The sequence below is a fragment of the Dermacentor variabilis genome, chromosome 4 (assembly GCF_050947875.1).
Source record: "Dermacentor variabilis isolate Ectoservices chromosome 4, ASM5094787v1, whole genome shotgun sequence".
In the NCBI taxonomy this organism is placed as follows: domain Eukaryota; kingdom Metazoa; phylum Arthropoda; class Arachnida; order Ixodida; family Ixodidae; genus Dermacentor; species Dermacentor variabilis.
Window position 1 is genome coordinate 175,026,589 of NC_134571.1, and position 22,155 is coordinate 175,048,743.

At 43.3% G+C, this 22,155-nt stretch overlaps 1 long non-coding RNA gene across 1 annotated transcript; it reads right to left on the reverse strand.

The window, feature by feature from the left end:
* Positions 1–6,929: 6,929 nt before the first annotated feature.
* LOC142579948 (uncharacterized) lies at positions 6,930–14,654 on the reverse strand. Its single transcript, XR_012827512.1, has 4 exons — positions 14,220–14,654; positions 13,122–13,226; positions 9,859–10,003; positions 6,930–7,064 (listed from the first exon to the last, which is right to left on the reverse strand). It is a non-coding gene; the product is annotated as an uncharacterized LOC142579948 (long non-coding RNA).
* Positions 14,655–22,155: the final 7,501 nt, after the last annotated feature.

The following is a 22,155-nucleotide window of genomic DNA, read 5'->3' on the forward strand; positions in this document are numbered from 1 at the left end:
TCTGCGCAACCTCTCTCGCAGACCTGGCGAAAGTTGCGACTTTAGCGGCAGGACTAAGTTGCCAATGCCAAACAATTAAAAATGAGTTCCTTAAATTGCGCCTGTGCTATCGTGCTGTATTTCATTCGAAGTCAAAATGAAACTAAAATCTTTAGTTTCGGTGGTTGGGAATCCGCGTATAATGTTCTCTGTGGCGTACCAAGGCATAGACACCAAGTCATGTGGGTGTTGTAGTGCCGTCAACATTCTTGGCGAACTCCACCCCACCCCATTTCATATTTTAAATAAAGGTGTATTCCACAATACGGTGTGTCCCTGCAGTTTTTATACTCTTTGCACTGGTGTCGATAGTCACCCTGAGGTGGTTATTGCCGTAACCTCTGCCTTTCAGGTCCTCTCGCGTATTCCTTTTCCTTTATTTTCACGCAATTTCTGCGAACTTAGGGAAAATGTGCCACTGCCTACAATACTTGCAGCGCTATCCACCCAGCCTACGCTTTTAACGTACTTAGGTGCTTTCCGTTGAACCTTTAATGGCATTTCCCCGTGAATTAATACTTCAATACTTCCGCAATTCGTTCTAGGCTAATGTACTGTCTACAACACAACTCTTACATATGCGCATTGAGCAAAGTTTTCTGAAAGTTGGCGAGGACATTGGCGAGGACAGCCGTTTTAGCGTTCGTAAAACAATGCTAAACATGCAGTGCTTGCAGCCGTTGCTTAAGAAATTAAGCTACAGAAATAACCAAAAGGGTATCGGATTTCCAGTTTCTTAAAAGGCGAGTAAGTCGTTGGAATGCGCACCCATCGGTAATAAAAGCACAATGAATTAAGGGCATACGTTGACAATCTGAAATACCTCGGTAGAAATGCGTCCTTTCAGTATGTCTTCCTCTCCGTCGGCCTATGTCTGCTGCTCGTAATGGATGAACAACAAGCAAGAAGTTGAGGCATCTAATGTGCTTATTACTTGGTAATACAGAATACAGTGGGTCAACGGTTTTACGCCCAAGAAAGCCGCATGTCTTTTTTTTTCATTTGGAGCACTGTCGTGTTCTGCCCGTGGTTTGAGATAAAACGTGATGAGCTTCAGAAGAATTCAACACTGCACAATCTTGATCGTGCTCGGCTTCCCTATTGCCAAGAAGCTCTTGCATGCATTCAAGACATTGTTGCAGAAAGAAAAAGCACCATGTATAGAAGCACAGCGGAAAAGTTCCCCTACAATTAAAAGCTTCTTGCCGTGCACCATAAGCACGAAATATTCATTTCCCGTGAATGGCTCCTGCACTACTGCACATCAGCATCTTTACTATACTTTTATGTCATACAGATGGCACTGGCAATGGCACCACAAGTTGCCAGCCGCTGGGGTCCATCACGAACATCGATAACGTAAGGCCCAGTACAAGCCGCGCTGGCATGGAGGAAGCATCAGCCAGTTCTGAAGACGGCGCCACGTAAGTTCACATTTAGAAAAGTTCCATTAAAAGGCAACTCGGAGACGACAAGGATGGCTACCAGTGTAACAATCATGCCCCTGCTAGGTAATTTCTGTTTGGGAGGGCTAGTTCTGATGGCTGAAACAGCTCCGCATCGGCAGTTTTGAGCGTTCGGCCGGTGCAGCAGGTCTTGACAAACTTAATGGTTCCAACAGCGCGACCGGAGATCACGCGGCACTGTGCACGCCCCATGCTGCAACCGCAAAGCTACACAAGATCGCCCGATTTTCCATGCTGTTAACACGCCGCAATGGGCGGTAGACCTCAAGGTTTGTAGCCTGCTTACTCACTCCTTGTTACGGAATACGTAAAGATTTTGAAGCAGAGGCGTTCATCGGAGCCGAGCCTCCCGAAATGCAACAGGGTTTTCCTGTTTTCCTGTAGAATTCCTGTATGAATTACGCTGGCTCTGACGCCCTTGCGCAAGAGATAAATGTTGCGATAAGTTAAATGGGAAATATCTGCTGTTGTTCAAACAATATTGTGTCCGAGTAAAAAAGAAGCTTTCGCTCAGGATCTATGATCTAAGCAGATTGGAAAAGAGAAATGATTGTGCTTGGCAACACACTGCACAAGTATTGAAGCTCGTGGCATTTAAAGAAATTTTATATCATAACTGAAGCACTTGCATTTTAGATTCCTCAAATAGTTCAGAAAATGTTGAGAAACTCAAGTAACAAAATTGTATCATTAAAACTCAGCCATGATAACACCCCCCCCCCCCCCGATTCAATATCAACTGCACCAAATAACACACTGAAAGCACTCAAAATTCAAAGCTCACACGGCGCTATGAAATTTTGTTTTATGGGTAGATCATTTGCCACTATTCGGACACATTGTATCGATATCAAAAAAATTGCAAAGAAATATAAAGGAAGTTGTCCGCTTGGGATGCTCCAAGAGATGTAGCGAATGTAACTGCGATATATTTTTTGTGTAGTTTACTTAGTCAATTCTACCCCGCATGGGCGTCTTCGTCGGCAGGCGTTTGTTGTGTTGCGACACCACGTAGCCGAGGACATGGGGGTTGGACTCTCCCGTGTCTAACCGTGCGCGGCTTTGCCGTGCCCAGGGAAAAGGGGATTCTGGGGCTTGAGCCGCGTTCAGGTGTTTGGATATTTACGGCCCCTCGATGGAGGCAACACACCTCTTTAACCTCTGCTTTACGTAGATGGCACCCCCGGAATGACCCACCCGGGGGAAATCGGTAGTTACCTTTTCCTGTCCCCCTCTCCATTCTGCGTCTTTCTCTCTTCCTCTCAATCTTTCCTGTCTTCTCCTCTCTTCTATTTACTTCCGACTTTCCTGGCAGCGAGGGTTAGCTTTGTGCGGGTGGCCAACCTTGGGTACTCCAGATTGGGTTATAGTAGCACCGTACATCTGACGAGGGCTTGTCTTACTCGGAATACTTGCTCCGTCCCCATGTTGGGCTCGGGGGTGGGTGGTTGGCGCTGCTGCAGAACTCAAGACCCCTATATGGCTTCTAGTAAACTACTTTCCACTGATCGCGCTCTAAAAAGAGAGCGCACTGATGCAACTTTTCAATTCTTTTTGAAAAAACAATCAAGAACACTTCGATAAGTACCAAGTAATCCACAGCGAAGACAACAAGAGCGTGCGTAAATTCTCCACCTTGATGGTGGCGAAATGCCTCGCAAACACTATAGGACCTGGCTACAAAGCCAGAGATGTCCAATGGAGACAAGTTCCTTTAATTGGAGGATAAAACTCAACATGATAAAAATAATGACTTGAAACGCAAAGGCGATGTAACAGTCACTGTGTCGGCACATCGAACCATGAACACGAACCATGGAGTAATCTCTGAAGACGACTTCTTGGACCTTAGTAACGAAGAGCTGCTTGAAGGTTTCCAGGACCAAAATGTAATCAAGGTAAGAAGAATCCTAATCCGCAGGAACAATAAACAACTTCCAACAAAGCAGATTGTACTAACCTATGGCACTAGTGTGCTGCCTAGTACATTGGATGCAGGCTATATCAAAGTATGTGTTAGGCCGTACATCCCAAATCTTCGACGGTGCTTTAAGCGCCAGAGGTATGGGCATAGATCTCAGACATGCTGAGGAAGGCAGACTTGCGCGAAATGCAGCTCGGACGATCATCGATCAGACACTTGTGACTTATCTCCACACTGCGTGAACTGTGATGGAAGCCTTCCAGCCTACTCCTGGACATGCCCTAAATGGAAGAAAGAAAAAGAAAAATTGCACCAAAAGTGAAAGAAAATATAACATTTCAGGAAGCAAGGAAACGTCTTTCGTACTTAGATCACACAAGTTTTTCTGAGGTGGCGCGACGAGGGGCAGCGTCGCAGAAGCCTTGGGAGTCTATCACAGTCACTGATAGCGGTCCGCTAATCACTGAGCCTGCCCCCTGGCAGCAGTAGCAAGTGCTGCTCTATCATCGAAGGTGGGCCTGCAGACTTCGGTTCCGCAGGTTGTAAAGCTAAACCGAACTCCATGGCTGGGACGGAAGTCTCAGCGCCTAGTTCACGATCTTCCAGCACCTCAGAGAAGGTCATAGAGGTTGATAGAAAAACCCAGGCGTCATCGACGCCGAAAAATCGGCGCTTTCAGGAGCGCGCTAGGAGGGATAAAATTCCTGTAACTGCTCTGAAAAAGGGGTCGGTAACCTGAACGGTTACCGTCCTTGTATACATATCTATCTATCTTTAACACGTGCTCTTGAACACAGAAAACAAAAATCTTCCTCGATATGGCAACACAAATAATTCAGTGGAATGCCAGGGGCCTATTTAAGAATCTAGATGATGTCCAAGATCTACTAGAGGCATATGAGCCACGACTCTTCTGTGTTAAAGAAATGCATTTAAAGTCGACATACAAAAACTTCTTAGGACAGTACACAATCTTCCGTAAAGATAGAAATAATGTTAATTCTTCTTCAGGTGGTGTAGAAATCATAGCCCAAACGTCAATACCACGCCAGCATTTATCACTCCTGAGTTCATTTGAAGCAGTGGCTGTTCGGGTTATATTGTTCAACCAATTTATAACTATTTGCTCCATACATATATCGCCTGATGAACGCTTTGACATAGCAGAATTTGAAAAGCTGATTCACCAGCTTCCCGATCCCTTTATAGTAATCGGAGACTTCAATGCTCACAGCACATTCTGGGGTGACTCAAGATGTGATGCGAGAGGACGGGCAATTGAAAAGTTCCTTCTTTCTTCTGAAGCCTGTCTAGTTAACAAGACAGAGCCAACTTTTTACAGTCCTACACACATCACGTATTCGTGTATAGACTTAGCCATAGGGTCAGTATCGCTTATTCCATACCTGGAATGGAGAGTTATTAGTAATCCATATGGCACAGATCCCTTCCCAACACTCGTACAAACAACAAAGTGGCGTGATGGAACAGCTTACCCCAAGAAGTCGAAACTTCATAGTGCAGACTGGTCGAAATTTAGAAACCTATGTATATTGTCCCTGGAAGATGTGAACCACCTAGGTGTAGAGGAACTGACCACTTACATCACGGAGCATATCCTCTGTTCCGCTAAAAACTGCATACCTCAGTCCTGCACAGATAAAGTCAATTCAAAACCATGGTGGAACAAAGACTGCGAAACAGCAAAGAAAAGCCATAACATAGCATGGAATAGATTTTCACACTACCCATCAACAGAAAATCTATTCAAATTTAAGCGGTGCAAAGCAAATGACCGCCGTTTCCTACGAATATCCAAAAGAGATAGTCGGACACGCTACGTATCTTCCATAAACTCATAAACCCATATTAGCGAAGTATATAAAGCGTACGTATACTAAAAGGACAACGTCCAAATCCTTTTCCTCTCATCCCTGGCTCTGGCGATACAATCGAAGATCAAGCAAAGAATCTTGGTGAGCACTTTCGGGGGCATCAAACTCCGAGAATTAAACCGAAATGTTCTTGCACATCAAAAAATAGCTGAAAATATTCCTATGCGTCCAAACAAGTTGTCATCAGGAGGATACATCAAACCACTAACCTTCCATGAACTCAGGCTTGCCCTAAGCCCTTGTGGCAGCTCGGCTCCAGGCTCTGACACAATAACTTATGAAAGAATCAACAATCTCCCTGGAGAGACCCTTACCTGCATCTTAGGTATATTCAAAAAGATTTTGGCAACTTGTCATATACCTTCATCTTGGAAGGAGGCAATAGTCCTGCCAATACAGAAACACTGCAAAGACCCTACCTTAGTTAACAATTACAGACCAATTGCACTCACTTGCTGTTTACTAAAAGTATTTGAAAAATTTTTTAACCGTCGTCTTGTGTTCTATTTAGAATATAACACTATCTTGGACCCTCACCAATCAGCCTACAGAAGAGCACGGTCTACAACCGATAATCTTGCTCTCCTTGAGTCATATATATGAGATGCATTTGTACATAGCCAATACTGTCTATTTGTATTCTTTGATCTTGAGAAGGCATATGATAATGCCTGGCGATACGGTATTCTGCAAGACCTCTCATCCTATGGAATTTGTGGTTCTATGCTGAACATCTTGCAAAATTACCTGTCTGAAAGGAAGTTCCGCGTAAGAATTGGCAATGCCCTACTAAAAAATCCTATTTGTTTTCAAACGGGTTTCATCAAATAGGGTTATGGAACGGGACCCCGTTTGATCCTGTTCAGTCCTGACCTGTTTAAATCCTGTTTATTCCTGTTTAAACCTGACCCGTTTAAATCCTGTTTAAACCTGACCCGTTTAAATCCTGTTTAATCCTGACCCGTTTAAATCCTGTTCAATCCTGACCCGTTTAATCCCGTCCTATCTAACCCAGACCTGTTTGCCCCTGTTCAGACCTATATTTTACTACATTCATACCAGGTCCTTTCAGAATGGATTGATGTTGCTTAATATAATTTACTCTTTAAACCTATTTTGTACACTTGTGTATTTGCGATCAGCATTGAAGAGAAGTAGATCTGCATTATGTTTGCAACAAGAATGCCACTTTCACATGAAGGTTTGCCTGGTACATTGCTTGATACGAAGATGAACACAATTTTCGGCATAAATTGATTAGCACTACCAACACTGATGTGATACATCATGAACAAGTTTTGTATGACCCACGAGTACGTTCTCTATGTTTGACCTACAAGAAAATGCACCCTGAAGAAGTCTGTACCTCATTTTCCTATTTACTACAAGTATGCAAATGTAATTCTTGCAAGTTTAGTATATGTTCGATCACTTGTACTCGTCCTTTTTGCTGTAATGGTTTGTTGACAAATCCACAGTAAAGCGTAATTTTGGGGTGAAAAATGTCAGGCAAAGTATTGGCATGTACTTGTAAGTGAAAAAGACACGTATATTTTACGTAGGTATTTCTGTACACCCACTTGAGCTTTCATTAAGCCTGAAGTCCTCCGGCTTAAGTAAAAGCATGTCATAAATGTCCCAAGCACTGTTTATTGGACCTTCTAACGGTATTTCGATGCATCCAGTCTGCCGAGAGAAAACCGCTGGAGTGGGTTGCTTGGGTGAGAGCGAGCAGGGCACCTGAAAAAGTAAAGCCAATAATTTATCTTGACTCATGCAACAGGTTGGCACATAGGCAAATTTGCCTATGTTCCCACAGATAAGAAAGGTTCAGCATTCCGGTCATAGGAGATAATGAATAAATCTTATTGAAAAATATGTGGTTTCATGCAATGCCTATGTTTCAAGGGAACATGGATTACTGTGGGAGAATAAGCTGTCATAATTAGCAGGCGATTGAAGCAAGTGTTATAGGAAAAAGATGGACACATCGTTTGATTTACAATAATTACTAGTATTGAAGCAACAGAATACAAACAAGAAATACCTTTAAAAACAACACCGACAGGTTGAGATAATAAATTATTCAGAAACTAAACCCTTCTGCCAGCAAAATACTGTAGTGTACTGGCTTTGACATTGCGCTGCTCAGGCAGAGGGCATGGGATTGAATCCCGGCCACAATGGCTGCATTTATATGGTAGAGAAATGCCAAAACCCCTATGTTAGGTCTATTGGGTACATGTTAAAGGAGACTAGGGATCCCGCCAACTTGAAGTTATAAAAACCGGAGTATATTTCGAGATAAGCAAACTCACAAAAGTGGAAGGCCCTGGCCATGCGAAGACCATATAAAGCCTTTTAAGGTAGGTGCCAGCAGCCGCAAAATTTCTTGTAAAAGCGAAATATAGCAGAAGCGTTATTTTTCCGTAGATCACTTTTGCGAGGTATTTTACAATTTGACACCCGACATGTTGGGCATCTACGGGCAACAGCAATTCTTGCACAGATCATAGCAAACACTGTTGCACCTAGGTATACATAGACACATAGGTATAGGTACAGTCACCGACTGATTTTCCGGACTCCGAAAATTCGAACATGATTACTCGGTCTGCTTCACGGCACCACCATTCTCCCCATGGACCATAATGTATAACAACTTCCGAAAGTTCGGACGCCTTGCAACCTCTCGTCTGATTTTTCGGACACTCCTTGAGCCAACTTGATCGAGAGCACCATGCACCGACTCTGACCGTTGCATGGTTCTACTTGCTGAACGCCATTTTTGTTTTGAACGGAGCCACCTTGCTGCCCCACGAAGTGGCGCTACTGCAAATCCCTGCTCATCATCATCGTTTCTGCCTGGTTTGTAGCTACAGCAGTTCCGGTCTCAGCTTAGTATGCCATGTTAAGACAATCCAGCAGCTGATTTGTTTGTTTCTTCGTGCACGACGCTGCGAGTAGGCCAGGTTTTTTGTTTGTGCAACTGATGTCGGCGTGACGATGTTTGACGAAGCAAGATGGGCCAATTCATTTCACTAATATCTAGAATAGCTACCTGTAAGCACCACCTACCTTTCAACAAGATTTGCAAAGCAAAAAACCTCATCCTGAAAAGTCTGCACATGAAGACATCGGTAGCATCATCAGCGTGGGGCCTCAAGATAATTCGGCAAGCCAGGAAATTACTGACAGCATGAGTGCAAGCATGCCAACAGGAAATCAGTGGCTGAATAATGCACCTTCTACCAATTGGTAGACAGTGCATTTTCGCAAAGCCCTAACTACAGCAGATCATTGTTCAGGAGTTCCCGAATGCACAACTCCATGCCATTTTCACGCCGACTCTAGGGAAGCACCTCTGCACAGTTGCAAGAAAAAAAGCTAGATGCCCCAAGAGAAATGAGCCCACTCAAGCCATCGAAGTTATGTTTACCTTGTCTTCCTACAACTACTCGAAACCTAGGACTGCTGTTTTGCACAAGGGAACAAACGTCAACATTGGTGCCTCGCCCAACACAAGTGGTCTGCGCCGTAGAAGGTGCCATCAGTCAGCCCACAGATGAGGCCCACATCAGTGCTGTCAGTGTGCTGTACAAATTGCAGAAGCACAGCCTACAAGCTTGTCTGCCTTAGTGTGATCGCACCAATGAACGAAAACCAACGAATCAAGTTTGTTTCGTGCCGAGAACAGTTGCCTCATGCTGGATTTTCCTACAATTCTTTCTAAGCACAGATAATGCTTGGTTTGTTGTGTAGGCATGTAAATAATGAAAAGGCCTGCATCACTATCTCTGAAAAAAATCATGTAACAAAGCTTGTACAGTACACAGGTGCAGTGTCTATCACATACCATTTCGTACAGTAGAGGCTACATCGGATAAACCGACCAATGTATAAATGACTGGCAGCGTGACGAAGCAAACTTGATGCGCGGGTCAGTTAGCAGTGGTAGTGCACTGCTCTCGGCGCACATGCACCTATGTTTGAAAGCTGCTTGATCGTGACAAAATATAAAGACAAAAGCGCTGGAGAGATATCTGATGCTTTTCTTATATGTATGACGAGGAACCTAGCACTAGCTCCCCATGCAGAGAATTACTAGACAGTGAGACTGCTTCTTATCATTGTAAAACAAGTGTCACGCTCACCATGTGATGCGTCCTTTTCGTTTCCGTGCGAACAGCATGTATTCAGATCTATTCTCCCCCTTTCACCTTTTGCACAATATCACTGTGCGAGCAATAATACTGAACTGTTAGTAGCAGTCTGTCAGGTTGCCTCCTTTCTTTCCTTGTGAATTGTGTGCTAAATAAGGCTTTTTTTGGTGAAAGAGTGCTAGTTTAACGCATAAACTAGCGCCATGGCACTTTGCAATAAAGGAGTTATAATTCTCTAAAAATATGTCCATGCAGAACAGTGCCAAAAGAACACCTTAAAGAAAGAACATGAGTGTATCTATCATAAAGACCAATCCTTGTCTTTTTTCCTTAACATAATTTTCAATACCGATATTGAAGTACAAGCTCACCATATTATATCACCTTGTCAAGGAAGCAAGGCACAATGGTGCCCAACTGTCGCGGGACCAACTTGGATGTGGAGATCAGCGCAGATCAGCAACATAGCATGGTCTGCTTACACTTCTTCTCCAGGTCCAGCCATACCTATAGCAGCTATAAAACAAGTGAGCTTAGAATCACAAGCGAAACAATATAAAAAGTGACACTGAACAAAGCAACTTTCGTTAAGCATAAATAGGATCGAAATGCTGACATTATGCCCATAAGTAACTTCACTTTGAGCAACAAAGCATCCAATTTAAGAAAGATAATATGTATGAGCTATCTATGTGAGAAAGATTAATCGAACGCCCTCTATTTGCCATACTCCTCCCCTTATGCATGGATGTCTCACTGACTGAGTGAGCTGGGCTGATCCCAGGTATAGTGTAATTAAAGGTTGTCACTTGGTGGGCCAATCCCGACACCATTGCATGACTTGTACAATAATTTTAATGTGTATTGTAATGCTGGCCATCCTGCAGGCACTGCAACATTATAGCACCCATAAGTCTAATGGTATTACCTGATAAGGTTAACTAATAAGTGTCCCCAGAAGCATAACTCGGCATGTATACTCGGTGGCCATTATTATTAGAGAAGCAACAGCAGAGGTGAAGCTTTATCCTGTGCCATATGCAAAATGGCCGAGCACGCCCAGCTTTTTGGTTACATTCTCACTTGTGACCACTGCAGCAGGCTGACTGACATGCGTAACCAGCAGTTTGTAGGACCACATTTTCATAACCTGCAATTTTTTTTACATCTGAAGAGATTAGCCTTAAGCTCCATGATGCGCTGCACTCGAGAAGCATTATAAACTGGCAACATTTAAATGCTATGCTGCATGGTTTGTTGCATGCTTTAGGAATTTACTTATTTATTATACACATAGCTCATAGGCTCCAGTTGGAGTATTGCATGAGGTGGCAAGAAAACATCATCATCAGCCTGGTTACGCCCACTGCAGGGCAAAGGCCTCTACCATACTTCTCCAACAAGCCCGGTCATGTACTAATTGTCACCATGCCGTCCCTGCAAACTTTTTAAGCTCATCCGCCCACCTAACTTTCTGCCGCCCCCTGCTACGCTTCCCTTCCCTTGGAATCCAGTCCGTAACCCTTAATGACCATCGGTTATCTTCCCTCCTCATTACATGTCCTGCCCATGCCCATTTCTTTTTCTTGATTTCAACTAAGATGTCATTAACTCGCGTTTGTTCCCTCACCCAATCTGCTCTTTTCTTATCCCTTAATGTTACACCTATCATTCTTCTCTCCATAGCTCGTTGCGTCGTCCTCAATTTGAGTAGAACCCTTTTCGTAAGCCTCCAGGTTTCTGCCCCGTAGAAACCTGGAGGCTTACAAATTCTGAACTAACAAGGAGAACATTCAACAAAACAAGTCAGACCAAAGAAGAAAAAATAACATACTCTCATAATGGGACTACGTATCTGGCAGCTAGCTTATAAAAAAGACAATTAGGAATGTTTTACTACTGGTAGCGCTTTAGGGGCAGGAATGTAGAATTCCAAGCTTCATACACTTTTAAGCCACCTTTCGTGGCTTTTTGTTTTGAAGTTCTATTCTCTGTACTATTATAGAAATGAATACCCCCCTCCAAAATAAAACGAAGAAAAACATGTAATGTACAGTAATGTAACACAATAATGTAATGCACAACAGTGAATACTTAGAAAAATGTAATTAAGAACATGGAGTCTGTGGGCACAGATGTTAGAACTCTACACGAAAGCATAATAATAAAGGTGGGCGAAGCATTTATGCTTTTGTCGGGCAACCTGCAGCAAGACATACAGGTAAAAGGATATGCATGCCTCACAACACAGTCCCTAAAAATATCTGTCACAATACAGTGAGTAGGTATATCATGCATATCTACAATAACCCCTAATTATATTTAACTCAGAGGGGGCTACCTATGTAACTTGATCAAACTGCAGGTGGGCCAAATTCTAAATATACGATTCAAGTAGACAGAAAATGGACGTTATGAAAATGTATCTACAGCAAAAGTGTTGTACATTATTGTTGTACATTATGTCATACCTGCCAACCTGTGAACATAATATTTTGTAAAAATGCTGCAGACACTAAATTCTTTGTTGGGGACATAGCACACATTATTTTAAAGCTTGCTCTCAGCACCCCCATTGTTGCATACACTCACACATTATTAATAAAGGGAAAATCACACATCTACCCGCTCGTAGCAATTGCTACAAAAGAAACCCGTACGGATTCCTCGAAAGGAAAGCCTCACATATGAAAAAAAGAAATCGTCCAGGTCTGGGAGTCAAACCCGGGACCACCGCCTTTCCGGGACAGCCGCTTTACAATCTAAGATAACCAGGCGGCTAGCAGATGGCCGGGCGAAGTCGAATTTGTCGACAACATGAAGCAAAGGCAAGGGTCTGACGTAATAGTTCTGCGGAAACGCGCAAGGTGTAGAGAAGTAATTAATAAAGGGGAAAAAAATATTACGTCAAACCCTTGCCTTTGCTTCGTGTTGTCAACTAATTCGACTTCGCCCTGGCATCTGCTAGCCACCTGGTTATCTCAGATGGTAGAGTGGCTGCCTCGGAAAGGCGGTAGTCCCGGGTTCGAGTCCCAGACCAGGACGAATTTTTCTTCAACTGTGCGGCTTTCCTTTTGAGGAACACATACGGGTTTCCTTTGTAGCAAATGGTGCGAGCGGGTGGACGTCTGATTTTCCCTTTATTAATTACTTCTCTCCACCTCGTGTGTTTGCGCAGAACTATTACGTCACACACACATTATCAACCATTATTTAACTTGTCGTGCAGCACAAAAAGCAGCAGCGAGCTTGAAACCAGTAACTGACAACATTGTTTTTTTTAGATTGCAGAGCTTTACGCTGCTTCAGGAATTTATCTGACGAAACTTCCCAAAAGCAAGTGCCCCTCTGATGTTCTCGTTAGAGATATTGCATTGCTAATAATAAAGCAGTACAAGTACCATTGCAATTAATTTTTTACATGCATTTTAACAATGTCATGCCGTCAATCTCTCAACAGCTTTAAAACATCTTAACCAACACAACTTCGTTGTCTTTCTAAAGTGACATTCATAAAATTGTAAAATGAGCCCACATTTGTAAACCCACGAAAAATTCAGGAGAGTTTCCAAACATGGATGATACCAACAAAATCTGCAGCTCGTGTAAGTGGCAGCAACTGCTTTGCACACACCTTGTCACAGCATGCACATCAGGTACTTTTCCGTGCTGTTGAGGCTGCAGAAGTGCCGCAGGTGCATATGTGGAGGTGCCTCTGGTTCACAAAATCTTGCCATCCCTAAACAATAATAAATGCTCAATTTATTGTAATCCCTGCTGAAACTGTAAACTTGTGATATAAAAAGATCACGTCATATTTTGATAAAAGTCTCATACAACCAGTTACATGAAGCTGCAACTGGTTGTGCAAATATCTGATTGTAACATCACAGGCGGTTAAATAACACGTAAATCGAACTGTAGCAAACATGAATCTACTATGAAAAGGTTCACACAAACGTACAGCTGTATAACGTGAAATGTGAATTGTACTATCAAAAAATTCCGTAGGACATGAAAAGCGTTCCAAAACCTAATTTGTTTATGCGGCGCAACAAAGCACTGCTCCCAAAGGACGATGCGCTCAAAATTACAACAGACCACCTCTATTTCTGGAGAGACAATACAGAAAAGAGAAAGATTTTTCCATTAAAAAGAAGCATTGCTTATGTAATTTCGGCTTCTCTGCAAGATCGGAACCCTTTACAAGTACACGAAAACACACAGGACACTAATACACGTCATCTGACGACACTCTATAAACAGAAGAATTTCCATACAAGCTAAAAATCTGGCCATGCGTCAACGAAGGAATCGGGTGCTATCTCGCGCAGCTGTTAGCTGTGAAGACCGACACATCGACGTACTACTTCTAGAAATGCCTATACCATTTCTCAATGAAAAATTATGTACACAAACAGTAACTTTCTTTCCTTGAATTTTTGTGCCCATTTAGATCAAAGAACCACCCGCGCTAGCGTGCTTCATAGGTGAAAGTAAATAAACCAGAGATAGAGCTGTTGGTAACATGAATACGTTTTAGGGCAATTTCCATGGAACTTTTTGCTAAATGTGCACTGCGACATGAAGAACAACCATTTGAAAAGCACATTTATAATTCTTGCTGCTTTACAAATCCGGATTCGGTTGTTGTACGGATCTTGCGATACGTACAACAACGCACACTTCACGAACCATAGACAGGAAGAATGCGCGCAAGCGCCGGACTTACCTTTCTCGGCGTACTCGGAAAACGCTCCTTTTAGTGTCACAGGTGCCGCGGAATCGACTGCACCAACGGTCCTTCCGGCGCACACACTGTTGAATTGCGGATCAACTACAGGACGTAAGAGCACAACTTTCACCAAATTCTTCCGTACAGTGCGATACGATGCGACAGTGCCAGAGGATGAGATCCTTTTCATGAGCCCGGAACAAAGGAAGCGCGAAGGGTCATATCTTCGGCATCGGCGCACCACACGAAGGATACTGCGGGCTACATTACGCGGTCCCAGGGGTTTTGTGATTCTCAATGCATACAAGATGCACCACAATTTTTCTCGGCACAGCGTACACACGATTAAACAACTACATCGGACGGCGTCAATACACAGCAAGCACTCACATGTAGCGACAAACTGAAGACGGCAAAATAATATCACCTGTAACTTTACCGGCGCTACCTGTGGTGCCATCTGTAGGCCGCCACCGAAAGCGACCGTGCTTTCGGTGATCTCATGGATGGTGACGGCGTCGTATATCGATGTTATGCGAGTCGTACAGCGTCTTGTACGACGTGTTTCAGCAACGTTGCTTTTAATAGAGAGGACAGCAATCTGCGTATACGCCGTATAGACGTCTCACCCACTTGAAAAACACAACAGGAAATTTTCAGTCTGTCGTATTTTGGGACGTCGTGACTGTCGTTCTGTTCTCTGTAGTGTGACGTCCTGTAGTCGAAAATTCTGTAGTTCCTGATAAATATTTGATTAAAAATTGACAGAGACCAATTTAAGGATATGTAAAATTATTAATACAAAAAAAAATAAAAAAAATAAAAGTAGACAAAAAAACCGCATCCGCTGGGAATCGAACTTCGGATCTACCGGTCCCGAGACAAGCATCTTACCACTGCACCACGCCGAACATAGTTGCTGTAGAATTGTTTAAGCTATGTCAAGAGTGTAAATCGCTGTCTGGGTTGCTGTTTACATTTACATTTTAAAAGCCAAGATGCGCTTTCACTTCACCGCGTCAACTGCCGCATCTCTAGATGAGCAAAAGTGTTGTTACCATCGACAGGTACATCGTGGAGTGCTAGACCATCGATTTTGCTGTAACGATATCCATATTTGATAAGAAATTCAGAAGTAGACAACGGTGACCGGGGACACTGAGGGTTGTTACTGCTAATTCCGACAGTTGGCTCTTGCTCTTTACACTTTTGAGCTCGCATATAATTCGTGTTCAATGCTATATAGCTACATAAACACTCGTGGGTGAGTCTTCATCCCGACAGAATACTGGCTTCTCACGGCAGCGCTGTACCAGATTAATGAGACCCGAGCGAGACAGCTTTTCACGCAACTTTGTGGAACAATCCAAAACTTCTTTTCCGCTTCGCATAAGCTTGTGCAATATTTCTGGGAATTAACTAATGTCTCAGTGTAACCGCACATGTAAGTCCACAGGCTTGTGGGCCCCATCTTACCAAATAAAACAAAGCGGATACGCAGCCATTCCCGCAGATGGTATGATTTTGATCAGCGGCCGATTTTGAGGAGGCCGGTAGGGCGTTGCGGGGGGGGGGGGGGGGGGGAGGGCTGGTGCCGCGTCGTCACGGCACAATTATAACAATTGGCCACGTCGACTTTAATACTGGTGTCGGTGCTATCAGTATTGCCGGCTTCAGAGAAGCACGATTGAATACCGCGCAAGAGAAAAGTACAGTGTACACCACCGATGCGAAGCTGACATGTTAATATAAAGGGCCGCGACCGAAGGTGCTTCTGTTGCGACTTCAGAACTCTTGGCCGTCGCGACCGAATGTTTCTGTTGCGACGTCATAATTGCTGTCGTAACGTCAGTAATGTCTGTCGCAACTACAGAAATGTTAGGAACATCTGTCGTACAACAGAAATTTCTGTGTTTGCAGCAGGAATTCCTGTTGTGTTTTTCAACTGGGCAGGACCGGGAATCGGATTGAAATTCGCAGCTAGCATATCGCAGTTTGGTCTGTGAATGTTCCGAGGTGGTCACGCAATTTCAGTAGAGCTTGATAATGGCCCCAATTCAGCACTAGGGGCTAAATTGTCAGGATGTCGAACAATAAAAAAGTTCCTCCCCAGTTCTATTCAAGCATTAAACTGGTATGCATGATGCCATCCAGTATGGTTGCCACAAAGCTCCAGATTAAACCAGCTTTTGTGACAAACAGGCGACCCTATATGGTGCCACTGCGTCCAGTATAAGCCAGTTTAGTTGCAAACAGGGCCCCTGTTAAGACCCATTTCTGCGTGAACTGGTCATGCCTATACCTGCTTGCATGCCAAACGGGACCCCGCTCAGACCTGTTCGTGTGTGAACTGGTCCTGTTTATACCTCTTTGCATGCCAAACGGGACCCCGTTCAGACCGGTTCGTGTGTAAACTGGTCCAGTTTATACCTGTTTGCATGCCAAACGGGACCCCGTTCAGACCGGTTCGTGTGTAAACTGGTCCAGTTTATACCTGTTTGCATGCCAAACGGGACCCCGTTCAAACCTGTTCATGTGTAAACTGGTCCTGTTTATACCTGTTTGTTGCTAAACAGGTCCCTGTTAGAACCAGTTTAAACCTGTATAACGCAGTTTGAATTTAAATAGGATTTTCCAATAGGGTGTACTATCGCGCACTTTTGTTCAAGATAACGGCGTATCACAGGGAGGAGTGCTAAGGTGGATCCTTTTCGTAATTAAAATGAACTCTCCCGGCTTTGCTATACCATTCATGGTGTCTTATTTTGTCTATGTGGACGACATCCCAGTGAGCTTTCAATTTTGCAATCTGTCCATATGTGATCGCCAGATACAGTTAAGTGTTAATTAGCTCGCGAAATGGGCCGACAAAAACGGGTTTAGAATCAGTGCAGAGAAGGCTACCTGTTAGCTGCTTTCCAGACGAAGAGGTGTATGTCCAGACCCATGCATTATGATCAATAGGAGAAGCCTGGAAATTGAAAAGGAGAAAAATTTCTGGGCGTAATCTTCGATAGTAAGCTAACCTTCATGCAGCATGTAAAACAGCTGATGCTAAAATGTCTTAAACCTTTGAACCTTTTAGAGATTTTCTCACCAGTCGTGGGGAACAGATAGCTATTGTCTCCTATATCTTTTTAAAGGCCTTTGTTGTCACGCATAGACTATGGATGTATTGTTCACCAGTCAGCTTCAAAGACAGCACTTAAGCTACTCGATCCTATCTATCACTTAGGTATCCGCCTAGCACTTGGTGCCTTTCGTACAAGCCCTGTCCAAAATCTCTATGAAGAGTCGGATCAGTGGCCACTGGATTATCAGCGCACATATCTCGGAGTAACCTATGCAATAAGTACGATGTCGCTAAAACGGCATCCATGCAATGCACTCATAAATTATCAGTCCGCAAACCAGTTGTATTTCAACCGGCCGTCTCACGCCCAGCCGTTCCCATTAGCAGTATAGTCTGTTGCGGAAAATCTTGCAATAGTTTTCACAGATCTGCAAGAAAGTGACTATGCTGAACCCATCCTACCTTGGGAGCAATGCCCAGTCACCTGTGACTTGTCCTTTCCAGAGCTTAACAAAAAGAGTTGTCCAACTGCGCTCATACAGCAACATTTCATGGCTTTTGAAGACATGTACAGATCTATTGCATTTTTCATTCATGCTTCAAAGTGTGCAAATTCGGTATCATGTGCAGCCCATGGCCCAAACTTCTCCAACGCAATCTCGCACAAGTTAACTTTCTTGACGTCATTTTATATCCTAACCAACGGATTGTGCCTCACAGGTGAGATATGGTCTGATGCACAAAAGTATGTCCGAGCTCTTGCTGTTCTTGCGTAAGCAAGAATTGTACAGATCTGGACTCAGACAATCCACAATTTATCATGGGTGCCTGTAACCATTGCATTTGAATCCTTATGCTTATCTTAAATATTTTAAAATTGATGCAGAAGTATTGATAGACATATCTTACGGATAGGGCTCTATACAGGTTTTATTTTAAAATGGAGTCCTAAACTCATAATTTCACATAACAAAACCACATGTCCTGGCGCTGTTTGGCCTGAGATGCCCTTGCGCCAATAACCTTACACCTTTATCATCATCAACTTTGTAAATTCTAAGCTCCTATTGTTTTTAAGCTTAGTGAGCAGATAATTTTTCCCACTTGCAAGCCTGAATAAAAGCTATGATGGATAATTTGCAGCAATTTAACTGCCTCTATCAAAAGAAATTCGAATATTTGATAGTTCTAATTTTTAATTAGATAATCCTGTCTCAATTAAGGCGTAAGATGTCCGGCGGGAGTCATTCCACCTACACATGTCAGAAATATCGCGAATAGTTTGCTCTTTGCGCAATTTCCATTTCTTAAATCGAGAGCCTCAAGTGGCTAGTTGCAATGGCTTATACCTGCCAAATATCGCCTCGAGTGAGAGGAAAATATCAAATCAAATCAAATCAAATGTTTTATTTCCAACAAACTTGTTGGGGGTCCTCCAGGCGAAAAGCTGCGACATACAGCTTGAATGTGCCTGAAGGCCCTCACATGGCAGCAGTACAAATGCAATATACAATGCAATGGGTTACATTTACAATAATTACAAAGATCACATTTCAAAAATTTCTTTACAAAAATATGCCCTAAGCTGTTTTCGAGTCAAGGTATTTGTCATAACAATTTCTTTCCCAAATTTATTAAACAGTGGAGGTAGCGTGTGTCTTAGCGACTGCATGAGGTAATTTGTACGCCTGTACGGTACTAACCACCTGTCTTTGCTGCGGGTACGCACATCACTTTTGTCATATCATTATGAGGAATGGCTCACACCCCTATAAGCAAGCAAGTAATGGCTGAATATGAACCAAGGAAAGAAACGAGCGAACGAACGAGCGACGGAAAGAATGAGAGCCAATGAAAACAAGAACAAAATTACCTTTAGGTATGCATTATGGTCCCGCATGTAACGTTGAGGAGGTCAACCTACAGTGCCAAACGTTTGCTTCAGACTGCATCTCACTGTCTGATCCGTCAGATCGTACAGCTTTACGCATTAGTACGTGTGCAGCAGGCTTTCTCTTCAGGTGTTAGTAGAGAATAACTTGCTGCTTGACCTCTCTGCTCTTCCTAGCATACAATCTGTCCTGAAAAATTCACCAACTATTACGATAGCCATACTGCGAAATTTGAGAGCAGCTGCGTACGTGTTTTTATTGTGGAATATATTCAGGCAAATATTTTGAGAGATACAGATAGCAGAGGTCAAGCGCGACGGCTTTTGCAAATGACTGATCGAAGGACCTAGTGAAATAGCTGGTGCTGTGCGGCTTCCATAAAACGCGCATAAAATGCGATTAAAAAACAATTGCAGATAAATACAATCGAATCAAGCAATTCGAACAAGTGAAAGCGAGAGCCGACACGAGCTGGTCATAGCACGAAATGAGCGCTCTGGCTGAGATCTGATGCTAGTACTAGTACTAGTAGTAGGGCGAGTCGGCATGAAACCAGTCCTCTGCGCTCATGTCACTGAAGGGGCAGCTATCATTGGTCGCGGCCTCTCGACCATTCAAGGCTCGCGTCTTCTGCCGCTCCGCGTTCACTCTTTCATCTTTCACTGCTGTGCTCGTTCGCTCTTTTAGGCCACCGACGCTTGCCGCAAGAATGGGTCAATAAGAGCAGCGCAATAAAACGGAGACGTATGTTAGCCGACGCAACACAGTCTTTCTCAATGCCAAATTTCGCACTACCGAAAGCACGCTTCTGCACTTTTGCCTGAATACTCCTTGTGAGCGTATTGAAGACGCAGTTGTATTTTGAATACTCAGACCGGCTAGTTTTTTAACTTACCATCACTGAGAGATATTTCTAATCTCCTTCACCTGTTTCATGTAGGATAGACAAGATGTATTAGATAATGCAAGGCTTCTGTTATGCTTGCCACTCGAACCAGGAAAGTACCTAATTTCCAGTTTAGCTTCACAGGCTACCGAAAGCCCCACCTTTCAATTTCTGCCAATCTAGTGCTCAAATCGAGCGCTAAATAACAGTGCAGCAACTTAGTGCTAAAATTGAGTCAGTGGCCTTACCATTAATATGCGATTTTTTCTGCCAAACAATCAATTGGGCAAAATGTTTTTGTCCACCCATAACAAGAATCAGCCATTTTGAGCCAATTTGCCCGTATCCTTGCAGGAATGCTACTGGAACCGGCGGAATGGAACAGCAAGACTCCTGCGGTGTCGGAGCAAGTGATCAATAGTCTGCCAAGAAGTCAAAACACAAATGTGAAACATGTGGTAAATTTTTCAGAAGGGCTGGCACTCTATCTGCACATTACCACACGCATACCGGCGAGAAACCATACAAATGTGAAATATGTGAGAAATCGTTCGCGCATAGTTCCACTTACCGTAATCATCAACGTATTCAAGCAGGTGTGAAACCCCATATCTGCCAAATATGTGCTAAACCATTCAAAAACAAAGCGGATCTTAAGTCATCTCAAATCACATAGTAACGATCGGCCTTTTGTTTGCGAAATATGTAATCTCTATTGTAAGAGCAGCTCAAATCTCAGCAGACACCACAGAAGAATTTACAAAGGCAAACTGGCGTAAGAGTGCAAGCAGTGTAGATTTCGTTCCACAAAGAAAGAAAATATCGACGCATATCTCTGCAAGACTATTAGGTGCCAGTTGTGCGACGATTCGTTTACAGATGCATCTCAACTGATTGAGCATCTCGTTACGCATACGAGTGGGCCGTCGTAACAGCGAGACCAGTGCCCAAGGGAAGTATATCGTCCACCGGTTTGGCACAGGAACACGACCATGAAGCCGTGCCGCAAATAACGCTGACATTCTCCCACAGGGGTGAGAAACTATACAGGAACGCAACGTGTTGAGAGACGGTCTTCTTTGGCGTTTAAACCTGCTGAGTGAAATGCAAGACGGAAATGATGCCGCTTGATTTTTCGAAATTGCATGACAAAACGTCGCCTCCAGCAGAATTTGGGGTGATTCAATGTGTTAAGTATACTGCAAGTCCTGGCTAGAGCTCACTGTTTGCAAAACTATGTTGTTCACTAACGCAGCTTTAGCAACCTCATTTCCAGACAAACCCTAAAGCGCTGCAAGTTTATGCTTGCTGTAACTAGAAGGTTGAATGCTCGCACAAGATTCTTGACACCTCGTTTAGTTTTGTTCAAACATTTTGCGAGTGTACTAGTAAACAAGGTTTTCCTAACCATCCTTTTAATGATTCTGCAGTGGGAGTAGAAAGGAGTACCTCACATGAGGAACCATTTCAAAAGGAGGCACTGTGTTGTCAACTATAAACTAATGTCCGCTAATAATTGAGGTCAGGCCTTGCTGCCTCTCAGAGACAGCTTTTACAGTATATAGACACAGGCATGGCAAAATTTATTTCTCTTACAAACTGTTCAATGCACGCAATGTTTTAGTTCTCTCTTTGGCCCTTGTATTCATACCGAAGATTTTTGTTCTTAATCATGCTGATGACAACAGCGAGACTGTATTAACTCAAATCATTTAGAGCTTAAGTGTATTTGTTGAACTAAAACATGTCATTAATTGTAGTATTGAGATGGAACCTGTGTCTGTTTTAAACCGCCTCTTTTGACTTGCGCTCCACTCTATTTACAGAAGTGAAATTTGTTTAGCTTGACGTGACAAACGAATCCCTTCGAGCAATGACAGGACGATTGAGATACAGAGATTGGTTATTTTATTGACCCGCGTCCTTCTATATCTTTTTCCTGTGAATGCGTTTCAACGAACAACACATGTTATGTTACAGCTCAGGGAATGAGGCACCAGCATGTATCAGAACATTCTATATTATTCTCGTCTATTCTATCTTTTCCTGTCTTGTAGTCGAGCCTTTTGTAATAAAATTACA